Raw genomic sequence first — 16,819 nt, forward strand, 5'->3', positions numbered from 1 at the left:
GCTGAAAAAGATTAAAAACTCATCACGTCCTGCTTTAAAGCACATCTGACTATAAATTCTGTTTTTAAAATCATTCGTAGCCTGCGCGATCAAATCATTTGGGTCTTGAGCAGAACAAGTAGCAGTCAATTCTCTGTTAAATTATTCTTCTAGGAAATTATTGCTTTGTAGTTGAAAAGGTTATAGTTATGTTGATACTCGTCGTCTGCCTCTTAGTTTGACTCTATTTTCGATTTGATTTGATCTACTCATCACGGGTTTCATCAAAAGAGGAGACGAACAAACCGGAAATGATACCCGCCGAGCGGAAACAGGAACTGCTCTTGGAATAATATCAACATAGTACGCTATTGACTGGTCGTATAAAAAAGCCACAATCTCTCATGTGTTCAAAGCAAAAAATGAAATTACAGCGATGCAAGCGGATTATCGCAGGACGTCTTCTGGTTAATGTATAAAAATTGAACATTCTGAAATCGAGAATTTGTGAGTGGAGCAAGCATTGTTGGAACGTCAATTTGAAAGGTAAGCAGGACAGTTTTAGATGAGAAATTCCCGTAGCGGGTAAGATTTGTTCATCTATTTTGGCCGACACAATAGTCATAAGCTGCTTATCCGGATGTATGGCACTCTTCTATTTTGTCGAGAAACGTCGATTTATTCGAATCGTTAATCCATGCTTCAATTGTAGTCCGCGTAAAATGGAACATGTTATTTGTTAAAACAAAGGGTCGGTGTTTGCTGTTGAGTTAATTCCTTCAGTTTCTAAATTATCTATTAAAACGTATCGTGTTCCTTGACTGCATTATTTTAAGTAATAATCTATAAAGACATGAGTTTTAAGAGGAGCAAGAGTTATAATTTAAGACGCGTGGACTTGTTGGTCAAAAACAATAATAAAAAAACAAAAATCCTGCACTGCTCTTGTCATTACGATTTGACCTCTTGTACTTTAGTGTTTACAAATGAACAAAACATTATTCAAAGTAAAATTGCAAAAAATGGACAGAATTGAATAAATATCTTCTCTACCAAGATGGAGACAAATTCCGTAAATGATGAAAGCTAATGATAATTTTCTTTCAACCTTCATTAACATGCACTTGATTGAAAACATAAGATTTTATGTCATTCTTGCCTGGTAAAATGGGTTATCGTTGTGTTCGATTTCGCAGACAGCAAGTCAAGGTCAATCTTTGTGCCGTAAGCTCAACCACGTTCTTCGTTTGAAAGTCAGTCACGTACTCCCTTTTGGCTAGGTGGGGTAGCTAAGTTTTGACTCCAACTCTTCAAGTTATTTGTAATATTTCCTACTACTACTTCGATTTGCCAGGACACCCTTAGACAATGCATCTAGGCTTCACTCGGGGTTTCCCCCACCCCTTCGAAATAGTTGAAATCTTCTCGGACAGCCTTCACCTTGAGCAACCATGGCATGGGTGCTGAGAGCTTTGTTTATTTGCTCACGGTTGCTTTGATTTTTTTTTGTTTGTTTGGCGGTTTTTTTTTTCTTTCAAATTATGGCGTCACACAGTTCTGGTTGTCTGCGAACAAGTCCCAGGGCCGGGGCATACTCCGGATCCAAAAAAATCGCCAGGGCTTCCATCAAAATCCAAAAATACCCTGGACCAAAAATTATTTCACTAAAAATTTGATTGAGCATACGGCACAAATTATTTTACTGCTGTTAAATCCCGGGGGGGGGGGGGGGGGTACTCCCTTACAAGAGGCTATAATAGGGATGTGCCGCAGGATGGGGTCGCATTTTCACGACCGGAGTGACTATAATGGGGTCGCATTTTCAACAGATTTACTAGAATGGGGTCGCAAATTTTCGGATTTTTGGGGTAAGTAGTGATTCAAAATGGGAAGATTCTCGGTTAAAAAATCGGAAAGTAGTTGTTTATTAAATTTAACAATAATCTCGCATTGACCGCATTAAATTCCGCCGCTTGAAACCACATTGATAAGGTAGATGCATAAATAGAAAGTGACTAAGTTGGGACATCGGCTCCTGAAGTTGGGGTCGTGAAAATTACATTTTTCAAAAAGTGACTAAGATGGAGTCTATAACTGGCCAAAAAATAGACTATAATGGGGTAGGGGCTCTGAGAGGCCAGCGGCACAAACTCAGCAAACATTCACCCAAGTACCCCCCGGGTTGTTAAATAATCATCTATTTCTTTAGCCTCTCTTCGGTAGGGGGGGGGGGGGGGGGGGGAAGCTGCCTTTTTCCCTCTGTACTCCACCTTTTTTATACACGGGCCATTCTTAGCCGGTCCATTGACACCAGAAAATGCAACAGTGCGAAAACGCGTTTTTATAATTTGGTTTTAAATACTGAATCCCTTATGTTAAGAGATATATAGTCTAAGATAGATATCCTTTTTATTAAAAACAAAAATGACGCATTCGTATTACACTCTTGAAGAAGAGCATCTGCACACGGCGAAAACTATCCTCTTTTTTAAGCTTGTTTTGTTGATACCTGAACTGGTTTAGGTTCTTTAAATGAATAAATCCAATTTAAAGGATCATAGTACCAAAAAGCATAGCCTATTTAAAGATCATGGAGCACCTCAAAAACAATACGCTATCCCACGCCGAATCCCCCGCCAAATTCCAGGGAAGAAGGGCACTGAACGCAAGTTTGGGTAGCCCCTTTGCCGTTGAGGCCATGAAGCCCTGATTCTATTTAAGACAAAAATTGTCCCTTTCGCCGCCATTGACATTATGTAGCTTAACTTACCTATTAAAAGCAATTCTTTTCCCGAGGGAGCCCGAAGGGAGATATGCAGTGTAGTGAACTTTTTATAATTAGCGGCCGTCGTTTGACCCTAGTGTTATATGATAGCATAAGGATTCGATGATGTTTACAACAAAACCTTCGTCTGTGGGTAATCAAATCCTGGGCCTGCTGATTCTCACTATTAAAGTACACTTCAGCACAGGCGGCCCAGACGTAGTATGTGTCACTGAATGAATATATTAATATCCACATGGACAAATTAATGCGATGAGTCGTCGAAACTCCCATGGACTAAAATAGTCTAAAAGTCAAAATATAACAAAACAAAGCTAAGATACCTTCAACTGAACGTATCCTTGTCTTTCCTGGCCGGTTTAAGTGGCATTTTGTTGGGTTTTGAAATTGTAGGTACTATCCACTAAAGAAGAATTAAAGGCTGGCTACAAAACAAACAGACCATCTCCACGCGCCTTCACACGAAGCGCTATAAATTCGAGAATAATCGACGAATCCGCTCCAAATAACCATCGGCTAATCTGCAGGTAACGTGTGCTCCTGCTTCTGGCTCGCTTGCTCCACAAAACCCATCGCAACTGCACAATAATTGCTCGCTCATCAACAACCACTGTTGACCTTTACGCTTCGATATGACCGCAAACGATCAGGTTTAATACGCGACGTGAATATTCAAGCTTAGCGACCGCGTTTGCCCAACAATGCAGCACTTGCTATGGGAGGGATGGTACTATTGCTTCCAGGTCAATTAATCGGGAAAATAATATTGAAGCCCTTGTAATTTTTAAAAAGATCCAATTTGCCCAAGGAGCACCGAACAGATACGAATCTTATAGCGGAGCTAAAAAAAATAAGCGGCAGTGGAAAAAGTGAACAAGAACATGTACCACATTTTCTCCATAAAAAGTGAAAACCAGGAAGTTTTCTGGACGTTTTACGTTGCAGTCATGCAAATCAACGGCAAGGAAATGTACAAGAAAGTGTGCTGCAATTAGACCTATTGTTGTTTTTCACAGTTCTGGTCAAGGGCATCCAACTTTTAATTTTTGACATTTCACTCACCGGGTTAGGCTATTTTTCGTAGAGAGTAAAATGGAATCCTAAAATTTTCGGATTCAAAAATGTAATGAAAGAAGGTATCTGAAAAATTATCTCCTTCGTAATACGTTAAATTACATCTAAACTTTTCGGGAAAATAATTCTGAATTCGTCGCAATTTCGAAAAGACTCAAGTTCCTCTAGAATGGCCGAACACTGAGATGCAAATTTTATAGCGCCACTTAGAATGCATTTCTATAGAGCTAAAAGTACTTTATGAATAGCTACAAAAGTGTTTTCAATTGAAAATATTTGAGGAAACAGTCGTTGGGGGGCTCTGTCTCGTTGCCTTCTCCGCTTAGCATTACACGATATATTTTATATTTAGTATGAGCAAACTATAAATCATTAGCTTCGCTTTTAGCCCTCCTGACTAAATTTATGTAAGCGCTGTTTAGAATGCATTTTTCGATCAAAAGTACTCTGGACAGCCTTGATTAAATGTGTTTTCAATGCATTTAGGGGGAAATCATCGTTGGGTGCCCCTGAGTTTTGAGAATAATAATAATAATAATAATAAAAAGATATCGCGCACATAAATTTTACTTTACGATATCTTCAGCTGTATCTTCTAGTCAGCTGCATAGCGGGGGCCAGATTTTGCCTTTTTCCTGGGCGGAAAATCTCGTCCTCCTTCACCAGTTTGGACAACATATTATGGAGTAAGACGTTGTTAATCTAAGCAAATAAGTCTGGTAGAGTCAAGAACCTATGCAAGCGGCTGGACGAAAAATGTGACAGCAGTTGAGACAGCGAACGTTAGAAGAATTCGAACTTGAAAACCAGGGCTGCCCTGTTGAAAACTTACGGACGGTCCGGCGATCGCCTTTTGTTTTCTGGTCAAAACTAACGAAGCGAACCTTCGGTCAGTCGATTGACCTGGAAGCAATAGTACCATCCCTCCCACAGCAAGTGCTGCATTGTTGCGCGAACGCGGTCGCTAAGCTTGAATATTCACGTCGCGTATTAAACCTGGTCGTTTGCGGTCATATCGAAGCGTAAAGGTCAACAGTGGTTGTTGATGAGCGAGCAATTATTGTGCAGTTGCGATGGGTTTGTGGAGCAAGCGAGCCAGAAGCAGGAGCACACGTTACCTGCAGATTAGCCGATGGTTATTTGGAGCGGATTCGTCGATTATTCTCGAATTTATAGCGCTTCGTGTGAAGGCGCGTGGAGATGGTCTGTTTGTTTTGTAGCCAGCCTTTAATTCTTCTTTAGTGGATAGTACCTACAATTTCAAAACTCAACAAAATGCCATTTAAACCGGCCAGGAAAGACAAGGATACGTTCAGTTGAAGGTATCTTAGCTTTGTTTTGTTATATTTTGACTTTTAGACTATTTTAGTCCATGGGAGTTTCGACGACTCATCGCATTAATTTGTCCATGTGGATATTAATATATTCATTCAGTGACACATACTACGTCTGGGCCGCCTGTGACTTCAGTGACTCGCGTTTCCCCTTGTAGCTTACATAACTTCATGATGGCTTCATGGTGGACCTTTAGCTTCCGTCGACCAGCCAATCAACGGCTCCAAACTTCACTTCACAGTTAGCCCTTAGACAGTGGAGACGTCAATTTGTTTGTTTTAGAGGGAATTCGAATTAATCTAACTCAAGTATGGGGCTCTATATATTCCCCCCGAGGAATGACCCCACATGAAAATGACGGGGATGCTCTCCGTTCAGAGGAAATTCAGTAGTTTTACCCGTAAGGTTCCCTAGGAATATTTTCCCGCGCTTTTTATCAGCAGAATCAACCTTTTAATTCAGTTTCAGCGGTAATTACACAACCTCCATGCGCCGTCAGCATGTGGGTGTGCACGTGCATATAGAACGTGCATGTGAAGTGCAAGTACACTGAGGCAGCTGTCAGGATACCGCAATGTTTCCGTTGTATTGAAGACAGACTCTTCCCCAACTTCGAGTTGTAGGTTTTTATTCCCTTCGGTAACAGTATGAAAGTCCCGAAACAGTTTAAATAAGTTTCTTTAGTTTAAAGATTTTACACCTGTTTTAATAAAAGCAAGGCATGAATGAAAACAGGGAGGATTGTGCCCTGCGAGTAGAGGTTTCTTTACAAACAACTACGTGACTGACAAGCCACGCGAACGACTTCGGAAATGCTAAAAGGCGTGCAAGAGAGAATCCTCAGCGCGTAGGGAAGGAGGATTGGCTTTCTAAAAAATCGATATCTATTACATTATATTACATTATGTTACATACCATTTTTTCTCTGTCGGTTTGAAAAATCGTTTCCGGCATGTCGAAAAAATCAACCGCAAAAGTCTGATCAGGTTATCCGCGAAACATGTCAGTTTTAATTTTTGCTGAAGTTGTCTTCAACGTATCATATCAACGCATAGCCGACCTAATTTACACCTCATTGTTTCGTCGAAGAATTGGAAAGTTTCCATTTTTGTCGCATTTTTGCATTTTTTGTCCTCGCTCTCTTGTGTTAAGTAATTTTATTGTAAAGCGGCGTCGAGTCAATCAGATCTAAATTTATATGGTTTATACATGGCTGTTCTACTTTTGGTATAAAGAAGCTCAAGATCACAAGCAGATTTCTTGAACATCGCTTAAAAATAAGCTTATCTGAGGGAAGCAAAATATCCGGCTTTAAAAAGTAGACATCGTAGATATCGCAAAGGGCTGCTACAGTTTTGATGTCCAAGCCCAGGGGGTTCTCAACAAAGTTTAATGCGGGGAGGCTCCGCCCGAGGCCCAACCCCTAATATAACCTTTTATATGGCATTTTTTAGATAGAAAAGGTACCCCTTTCGTATGCCGTCTATTGACAAATGAGAACCTTTTCACATACCTAGTTTAGAACTTTGTACCCCTTTTAACTGCTGTAAATGCACTAGCCTGTGTGGCAGGCGCAAAAAGTAGACGAGGAGAAAACCCAGGAGAGATATGGACAGTCGACCGATACTCGGCCGACACGTCGACCGACATATCGGCCAATAGTGCCGACCGATACTCGATCGAGGGGTGCACAAATTACGCAAGATCCGGGAAATGGGCAAGCTTTAAACGCACCGTCTTTGTAATATGAATTAACCACTTAGCCATGGAGTTTTATTGTCTCTTTCCTATCCATAAAATTCATCGGTTAGCCCTTTTTTGGTCCCCTTTATTTATCGAAATGAAAATTGGATTTTCCTACCCTTGCTTACACTCTAACTAAAGAAATTTCTTCCCTTTCATATACCTGAAGCCCAAAAAAGAAACCCGTTTTGGGTGGAGCCTCCATGTAAAGGCCATTATAGAGAATCCTCCCACCCCCCGGAATGTGAAGTAGGCAAAATATCCGGCTTTAAAAAAGTAGATATGGTGGATATCGCATAGGCTCTTGCGGTTTTGGCAGCCAAGTTAGCGAATCCAGCTTTGCTGCGAGTTTATAATTATGTGGTAGAAGTAACGTCACTATCGTAACACGCTTGGAACATTTCGTTGAAAATCTTCAAAAAAATTCCGGAACAAGTGCAGAGAAGAACGGAATGATATATACACTCGTCAAACACCTAGTTCTGATAGTTTAAATATATCTGTGGTTTGAAACTTAAACCTGCCTTTGGTCGGTCTTGTTTAACCTTTAACCTAAGTAGGTAAAACAAAAGCATTGTTTTTCACTTTGGAATTGAATAACATAATAGTAAGTCAATCGGAGAACTCCTTTAGCTCCAGTTATTACATACCTGTACCCATCCCGGACGGTTTCCTCATTTGAAAGTAGCGCTGGTATGTATGTTTTGCAATATTTATTTATTGCATTTTTTTGCATTTTTATGGATGTTAGCAAAGTTAGTGTTGACATGCGCGCATGCAGTGTCGAAATAGCGAAGCTGCAAGCGCGCGCAATTTAGAATGTTTGAATACAGTTCACCTCTCTGATTACTTAGACGATAGTCGCTACGGTGCTTTCGTCTGGAAAAGTTTATTGAAAGTTTGTTTGTGTTCTAGTACTACTAGTACCGTTAATGTGCGCTGGCTTCACATATACAGATGAATTCAGAATGTATGTTGATATCAAATCAGTCAAAATTTGGGGATTTCCTGTGCAGCTATAAGGGAGGAATATGAGTGTACGCTATCATCATCTGTAATGACTTTTCTAATTACGTAACATATAACAGAACTGAAGTCAGAAGGAATTTAGAACCGGGCAGATGTCACTCAACATAGGTGTCCTAGATCAGATACAACAGCGCGCGCCCGTAAACAGAATGATGCAGATGTACGTAGATGTAGCTCAGGTGCATTTTGTTTTGACTGGCCGGATCGGAGTATTGCTACTGTGCGCTAGATTGAATTTCAAATTGCATTATTCATTTATACACGTAAGTAAGTAGCTTGAATTCCAAAAATGATCATTCCTTGAGGATGCCCTCTTTAATGTCCTATTCTTTCACAAAAACTGGCCTCCTGAAGCCCAGCCAAAATTTATTTTCCTGCAGGGGTAAACAACGGCTCATTTAGTTACTGTCTGAAAGAAATATTTTCCACTGTTATTAACTTCTTCTACTTTTGGAAGTAATAAGCTTAAGTGAGAGAAGATTTCGAAAGATTATTCTTTCGTCCCGAAACCTTTTTTAGCTTGAGCCATGCAGAAAAACTCCTTCTGATTTCCGCGAAAACATGATTGCCGAGATAAATTATTCAATAAAGGAGGACATATTCTTTGAATACAATAATAAACTGCTCCCATACATGTTACGCGCTTGAGGCAATTAACGCCGCAGATAGTAGGTTGTCTTTCTTACCGTTTTTTAATAGGAATAAGGCTCAGTTTGAATTCTTCTCATTTTTCTTAAGTATAAAGTCACAAGATCCGTTTTCGGACAACTGGGAAGAAATCCAATATAGTTAAAATGTTGATACCATATAATATGGCTTTTGAGCTGAGCTAAATTTTATATGACCACGTGCAGTGACGCTTGCACGCAATCTATAGTTACAAACATTGTTAAGAGCCGATGCAGAACGCGGTGCAAATCAAAATTGGTGTTCGCCCTACTCAATGTCTTTCCTTGTAAATGCATTATTACTTGCGGTGACCCATTCAAAGCTAATCTTCACCCTACACGCTCTCTGAGTAAACACTCGCTTCCAACCGAGAAAGCAATTCTCACAACTGTGGCCGGAAATGTTTTGCCTTTAAAAACATAAAAGCTGCAATAACGGGTTTTAAAACATTTGGCGCCAAGTACTATCATGCTATTAGGGTGTACACAAAACTGCCTGCCTATGGTGTAAACAGGGGGTGGCACGACCCTTAATAACCCAACTCTTATAACCCAACCTAGGCTATTTTTCCCACCCAATCGCGCTTTCAATTACACCCCGACACTGAATTCCTTATAATACCTGTTCAGTGCTCCGGTTCCCCTGCGAACGTTTCCCCAGGGGTTGCACTCGCCCAACCTTTTAAGAAAGATGTTCGTGCTCATCTCATTAATACTTACCGGTGTCCGTAGAATGGACTTTCCTTCTGTTATTTTGTCGGCTTTTCCGTGCAAGGGGAGTGGCTTCAAGAATTTTTGGTAAACTGATTTACCGAATTTCGTACCGGCGGATATGCGGTTAGACCCGAGAGAATGGTAATGCAAAAAAGTGGAACCTCCGGTAACGGGCACCTCTCTACAATGGCCTTTTTTTTTTTTCGCGGACAGTCCATACATTCCGCAATATTGTTTCGGCCTCACTACACTTTCTTAAGAGTCCCCAAAGTGGTCGTTGTAGAGAGGTTCAGAACTGTATGGTGAAAGAATGAAAGATGGTAAATTTTAAGCTCGGTGAACAAATGTGAGGATGAAATAATCGGCATGTCACGAGCGTGGGACAGAGAAAAATCTGAGTCCCCCGACAGGATTATGAACCTAGTATATATGGCCACGCTCTCCATGAGTTCTCCGTAGCTCAGTGGATAGAGCGCTCGCACGGTGTTTGGGAGGTCATAGGTTCGAATCCTGTACGGAACTCGGGGTTTTTTTCGTTGTTCCACGCTCGTGACATGCTGATTATTTCATCTTCACGTTCAACTGTATGTTTAAGAGTAGGACCTGAAGCATCGCTATAAAACAAGAAATCAGATTTCTTAGAATTGGAGAAAAGTAGTATTCGTAAATTAGGAGAGCCTCATGGTTAAAATGATCTTTGACAACCCCTTTGCATTGACCAGAAAAAGAGATTGATGCGTGTTTTTGCCCTGAAGAATGGTTTTGAAACGTGGATCTGAAGTATGGATAATTATGCGACTATGCGGTTAGGTGTGTTAAAATTTTCTTGGAGCCCAAGTGACCCAGTATCTTGTAAGTCCAGATATCTTTTCGCACCATGAAAACTACTGTAGTAGTTTCCGCGCGCAAGGCACGTCTTATACGAAGCCTTATAGGTTAAAGAAAGTTGAAACATAACATTAAAGGTTGAAAAAATAATCCAGACTTTTTTGTGGGCTTATCGTAAAAGAAAAGAATTCGGGCTTAATAAGATAGCTGGGGAACTCTAATGCTCTAAATTTTGTCTAATAGAAGAGATTTTACATTGGCTAAAATAGTAAACTACGATGCATAGATTTAGCGAGGGTCAAAGGGAACATGGTGCCCCCTTTCTTAACGTAAATTTTTTAACTGAATGTCCACAGAATGTTAAGCCTTCGGAACAGGGTTATGCTCTGCTTGCAGATGCCCCCTGTTTCTTACATTAGTTTCGGAAAGCGTAGCAGAAGCGCAAAGGAGTGGGTGGTACATCAGATTTTTCCCTCGTTTTTGGTCGCGTGACTTCTATTTGGCGTGCTTTTGCTTGGATTTATATTAGTGTATTTATTTTACCAAATGGGAACGTTTATTTAGTTGCTAGTTACCAAGGATTATGAATATCACATCATGTAATGAAAAGTGTTCCCGCGTACCATGAATGCTCAAACTACCCGGGGAGCAGAGGTTTCTTTCGGGCATGGCTTTTAGCATTTGCGAAGTCGTTCGACAAGCCACGCGGACGACTGTACTTCGCAAATGCTAAAAGCCATGCCGCAAAGAAACCTCTGCGCGCCGGTTATGCTCGAACTAGCATCTAGGGCGAATGTTTCATTGTCTGAATCTGGAGAGGTGCTCCTATTCAATTTCCAACCTCGTTCCCAGGTGCGAGTAGGAGGGACCCTGAAAACGAGGTTACGCCTCAAGTCTTTCTACAAATTTTCGGTCTCAATTTGACATTTTCTTTGTTTCAAATGATCAGCAGAATTCCACATTAATGGATGTTTGGTACATAAGGTTTTCTTTCTTCCGGTTGACGTGAGTCGCTCGCTATTTGATGTCCTGAAATGAGTCATTTCCTAGTGATTGTATATAAAATGCTTTATTATTCAATCAAAATATTTCTCTGTTTCTGACTGGGGCTCAAATCCCCCGAATGGCGCTGACCAAATTTAGAAGGCGTTTGCGATATCCGGTAATATGGCGTCAATATATAATAAAGGATATGGCGAGAAAATCGGACGGCAGCCCGGAAGCCCCGGGGACGAGTTTTGCGTTAGGTTAGTTAGAAAAAATGGGGGAAGTTTTCACACGCTTTGCAAAGAAGAAATAGCCAAACGTCTACTTAAAACATAGCATTAAGAACAGAAAAAGTACTTTTCGGAAGATGACAAATTCTGTTTGAAGGAATGTAACACAGTCCACAACATTGATTGCCAATTCTCCAGTCGTCCCACGAAGGAAGGGGGCCCTGGAAACGAGCTTGACGGTGCTGTATCCTGAAATATAGATTGCAAAATAGTTTTCTTTTTCTCAAAATCCGTTTTGCGCCGGCGTGATATTTCGCGCGTCTCTCTCCAGTCCTACTCTCCGTTTTCACCCTTACACCAGACCGTCAATCTAGGAACAAAATACGGTTTGTTTTGCAGTCTACCTGAAATAATATCACTGATATGATTATGATATTCGAACTTCGATGAAAGACATTTTGTAAAAACGTTCACGACTCTTATGAGTTATACAGGCACTACTCAATAGTTTCCATGTCCTTCTACAATTAAAAAAATTAAGAAAAACCAATCTAACCAATTGATTGATGATTTTTGAGGCCCTCCAGTAAACAAGGTAAAATAAGAAGGTTTCCAAATGTTTCTTTTTTACTTAAAAAAAAAAGAAAGAGGTCAATTTGCTATTAACTTGAAAAAAATGCAGGCGAAAACACGACGTGTCTCAGAGTTTGTTTTCTAAAATCCGGAAAAAAATATTATAATCACTTTACAATTCATGTACTTAAGTCTAAAATTATCCCAAATGTTGTGGCCAACATTCAGGACTTTGAAGTTATTTTTGTCTCACATTTAAGAGCATCTGACATAAAACTTTCAAGAGGTGCTATCTCAACGAGACCTCAGCTTGAACTTGGAGAATAACTCTTTAGGGTTACGTTTAAACAGTAACAAACAAGACGTATCTCCTGTTTTAGAAAGAATCACACTTTTGATCACTGCAAGGACGAGTGAGCTCTGTGTTTCTCGTATTGCTGTTTTCCAAATGCATTGGTAATATTGGGGCATCGCGTGATTTGATTTTGCTTTTAGCATGCTCTTTTGATCTTTGATTAACATTCATTGATAGGATTAAACAGCCAACACGTACGGTTCAGCGCAGATTTAACCCAGCTTCACTCCTATTATAGAGACCAAAGAAAGAATTCGCCCCTCCCCCCCTCAAAAAAAGAGTAAAGAATAAATAATAAATCTACAAATTTCCCTTTGTAATATTCCTTGCTATAATAAAGAGGCCATATGATAACTCCTTAGGGTTTTTATCCACTAATTGTACAAGTTGGAATCGTAAGGAGTTTGAAAGGGTTAATACCCACTTGACGATGGGGACAATTATATTACTGAAGGAAAACCTTTCATTCCCTTGGGCTGGTAACCAATTAATTAAAAGACAAGGAAGAGAGATTTTTTACTTAAATTAAAAGTCTCTTCATTAACGTGATAATGAAAACAAAATATATAGCACTTTGTGAAAGCCGTCGACCTTAAAGTACCAAGCTGTACCAGCTAAAGAACTACCACTGAAAAGGTGTCTTTAGTGAATGGTGAAGAAAGAATATTGGATTTTCTGTCTCCGGAGACTCCTCGAAAATCGAGAGAAGGCGAACATATTTCGTCCGTAAACTTATATTACTGTGTTACACCTCGGCTCATTTATCGCAAGGAACATTTTCTGTTAATCAACGCACAGACGAAGCGTGCAGATCTTAAAGATTTTTCTGAAAGGTTCATTCCGCAAACAAATCGTTAACTTTATATCTGGAACCTGATGAATGAAAGCACTTGAAAACAATGCTTAACAAGACTTTAGCAGACTGACTAATCATTGAGGATTTGGTGTCAGGTTTTGTAAGGCAAATTTAATTCGCTAAATCCGTAACCTACACCAAGTGCATTTTTGCACATATAATAAACCCATGTCAGCTTTTATTACCACAGAGAAACAAGAAACCTGAACTTACTCGTGTCGTTGGACAAAAAACCGTCAACTGCGGTAGGTGCCGAAAATTTCTTTTCAGCTCACACGTCTTCGTAAACAGGCCTAAAACTAACTTTAGCGACATATTGGAATTAATTAAGGAACTGTAACTCGAAAATAATTTTAATCCTTCATGACCGAACGTTAATAATGGTAATTGAACTGAGTGGAGTGCAATTTGGTCTGAAATCATACGTGTGATTTCAAAATCGAACGAGCGCGCAGCGCGAGTTTGATTTGAAATCACAAGTATGATTTCAGACCAAAATTGCACGACACGAAGTTCAATTACCACTTTATTACATCCATTTTGAAATCGCAGAATTTAGTCAGTACTAATATTTTATTGATCGAGCAGCCGGTTTGTTAAAAAGCCGAAACAAAAATGTTTTTACATCTCATTTTTTATTCGCAACAGAAATGATGCGATATAGAACAAAAATGGTGCGATTTAAAACAGAAATGATGCGATTTAGAACATGAATGACGCGATTTGGAACAGAAGCGATTTAGAGCACAAAATGGTGCGATTTAGGAATAAATCACACTGCTGAGAGCCAATCAGATTGCAGGGATAGCCAGTGATTTCAAAGTGGATGTAATAAAGGACAAAATTGTCTTCCGAGGATTCTTGTATCTTCATAAACTTTAAAACATACAAATAACTTAATGAGAAATGCCTTTACCGCAGAGCGTTTATTTTGGATTTAAATCTCCAACGAAGAGTTTTTGTTTCCATTTTTGTGATGCCTTGTATTCTTTTTGGGTTTATTCTGTAGAAGTTGGCTTCTCGGAATATGAAAAGCGTACTGGAGCTGAAGAACTTATTTCTCTTCCATGCATGCAAGTTATTTGGCTCGTTTGCTTTTAGTCAAAACAAAGGTCATTCAGTGGTACGCAATTCACCTCATATTGAAAGATGAACTTGAATCTAAAAGTCCTAAAAATAAACAGGTGTCTGAGAAAGCAGAGGCAAAATATTTTTCTTTTCTTTTTTAAAGTTTAATCCTGATTTTACGGCGTTCGCTCTCTCCTGACAACTTATCGCTAAGTTAGGCAACAGTTCTAATCATGTAGCTAAATGAAATATATTGTATATTTGTACAGCCTGAAAGTCTTATGATAGGAGCAAAAAAATTCGTTCAAAACTCCAAGCAGCACGGCTTTCGTAGTTTGTGAAGTGTTAGAAAAACAAAATCCAAGACAGTCTCTATCAGGCTACTGAATTGTATAGAAGTATATTTAAAATCGTAGTACAAACACTAATAGGTTTGGTTCTTTGTTATTTTCAGTCTTTTCTTCTTTCTCTTTTCGCTCAAAACTGGGGATTTCAAAGGAAAACAAATTTCAGTAAATTAATCCGAAAATTGCCATACCTCAAGAAATTATTGGTCTAATCTTGGTGAAAAGGTTAAAAAAATGTTTTGGAGAGTCAATAGACCTTTGTCCTATTGTAATCTGATTCCGTCGTTAACCAAGAAAAACACATCAAAATTAAAAATTAGAAGAGGATCTTAAAATAACTAAACATGTGCACTTGCGCTTGTTTTAACAGCTGAGCCCTGAAGTATTTTAGTATTTAAGGCCTCAGATTCCCAGAGAATAAGCAGATTTACCAAAAACAACGCGACGACACAGACTGACGACAGTGACAAAATGTTGGCGCAGATATCTGGGAGTTTAGGGACGGACCATTAGAAAAGTTATGGGGAGCGGGGGGAGAGTTTTCGAGCCGCAGGAATTTTTTTTCGCTATCAAATTCCTTGTATGAATTTTTTTTAGGCCGCAGCATGAATATTTTTTTAGGGTTAATTGCCGTGCATGAATTTTTTTCATTTAATTTCCCCTTGCGCGAATATTTAATTTGTACTTCGCCCGCCCCCCATAAGTTTTCTAACGGTCCGTCCCTTAAGCAGCGAGGTTTTTGAGCAACGCACGTTAACCGTAAGTGAACCTTTTTCTCTTTCAATATGCCTTGACGGTACAAAATTTGTATTTTAAGTGTCTTAACTCTTATTGAGACGATTTACCCAAAAATTTGTTCAAGAGCATCACCTAAGAATGCAAAAAGTCCACCTCCGGTTGACGTGCGTCGCTCAAAAACATCGCTGCTTTAGCTCCCTATTTTGCGTCAGTTAAAAGCGTCTCGACCAATCGCAGAGCGACAAATTGTACACACCGGAAGTCGCTTAGTCCCTTTTTTATCTTTCCTTTTTCCTTTTTGTCTGTGTTTCTGTGTTTCTTTCTTTTTTATTCTTCCACGTCAAAGGAAGCTAAGGATCGATGATAAAACCCTTCGGGGTGTGGAATCTTTTGATTCAGTTGTTAGATTGTAGTATTTGAACCCAAGAATTCCCAAAAGAACGAACCCTTCAGTCCCTCCCAAAAGAACGAACCCTCCTCTTGGACCTTCTAGTAGAAGCAGAAGAAACAGAGTTTCCGCCCTTGGATATGAAGACTGTAATGAAATAGTTACTTGGTCAAATTTTAATTAACACGATAGCACCTTCAAAACCTATAAAAAATTTTACCAGCTCATCATTTAAAGACGTTCCATTTTTGCCGATCAATTATTGCAGAATAAAGGCTCTCTATGAAAGACAATGAAGCCATTGAACGTAAGGTTGTAATTACATTGTCGAACTGAAAATAATATGAATAAATCACGGTGTTGACGCGGCTTTTTGTGATTAACACCTGTTTTTTATTGCATTTATAGAATACATTGGCAGAATTTAGTGAATAAAGACATTGCAGTTATCTCGATCTGTATCGTATTATCGCCAGCTACGACACGGAGATAACAACGATTACTTTGGTGGTTAGTTACTTTTGGCAGATCAGTTCAGTTGACGATTTTAAACAGTAATGATTCTGGTCATATTTAATGACAGGCCTTTTCATTGAAAACTATACTAATGTCTTATTGCCAAGTCAAAGTTAATTTCGAGTCAAACAGAGAATATTCATTAAAATACAATGCACCGTAGTTATTTGCTACCTCTTTAAGCTTGTCAGTAATGGCTCTTTAATGGCGTGCTTGTGTTGCTGTGGGAACAAATCAGCTCAGTTCTGTTGAGAAGTGTATGTTTTCTATTTGTGTGGTCTTTGGAAATCACGCAGCAAGTGCATAAAAAATATAACAGCTTTTCTTGAAAGAACTGAATGAACCGTTGTGCCACATTTTTCTGTCACCACCGTTTGGTCCAATTTTCCAAGGCTTTTACTTTAGCATCATCGAAGAGGTCAACTGAGAGGTATTTATTGACTAAGAAATATCTATTTGCTTCTGGTAAAGACGCTTTTCGTGTGCACATATATTATCAGTCCATATCCAAAGCGATGAATGTGACCGTATAGTTCATGCTTTCTGTCGTTACGGCCCGTCAAAGTGAGGTATGTCTCAGGCGATCCAATATAGGTGTACCGGTTT

The 16,819-nt window shown here is 39.4% G+C and overlaps 1 protein-coding gene across 1 annotated transcript in view; it reads left to right on the top strand.

The window, feature by feature from the left end:
• The first annotated feature begins 349 nt into the window (after nucleotides 1–349).
• The window catches only part of LOC140926086 (uncharacterized), a 35,132-nt gene continuing 18,662 nt past the window's right edge, over nucleotides 350–16,819 (top strand). The window contains exon 1 of the mRNA XM_073375884.1: nucleotides 350–525. The gene's annotated coding sequence lies outside the window, so the exon portion shown is untranslated. The remainder of the gene's footprint in view (nucleotides 526–16,819) is intronic.

The sequence above is a fragment of the Porites lutea genome, chromosome 2 (genome assembly GCF_958299795.1).
Source record: "Porites lutea chromosome 2, jaPorLute2.1, whole genome shotgun sequence".
Classification (NCBI taxonomy): Eukaryota; Metazoa; Cnidaria; class Anthozoa; order Scleractinia; family Poritidae; genus Porites; species Porites lutea.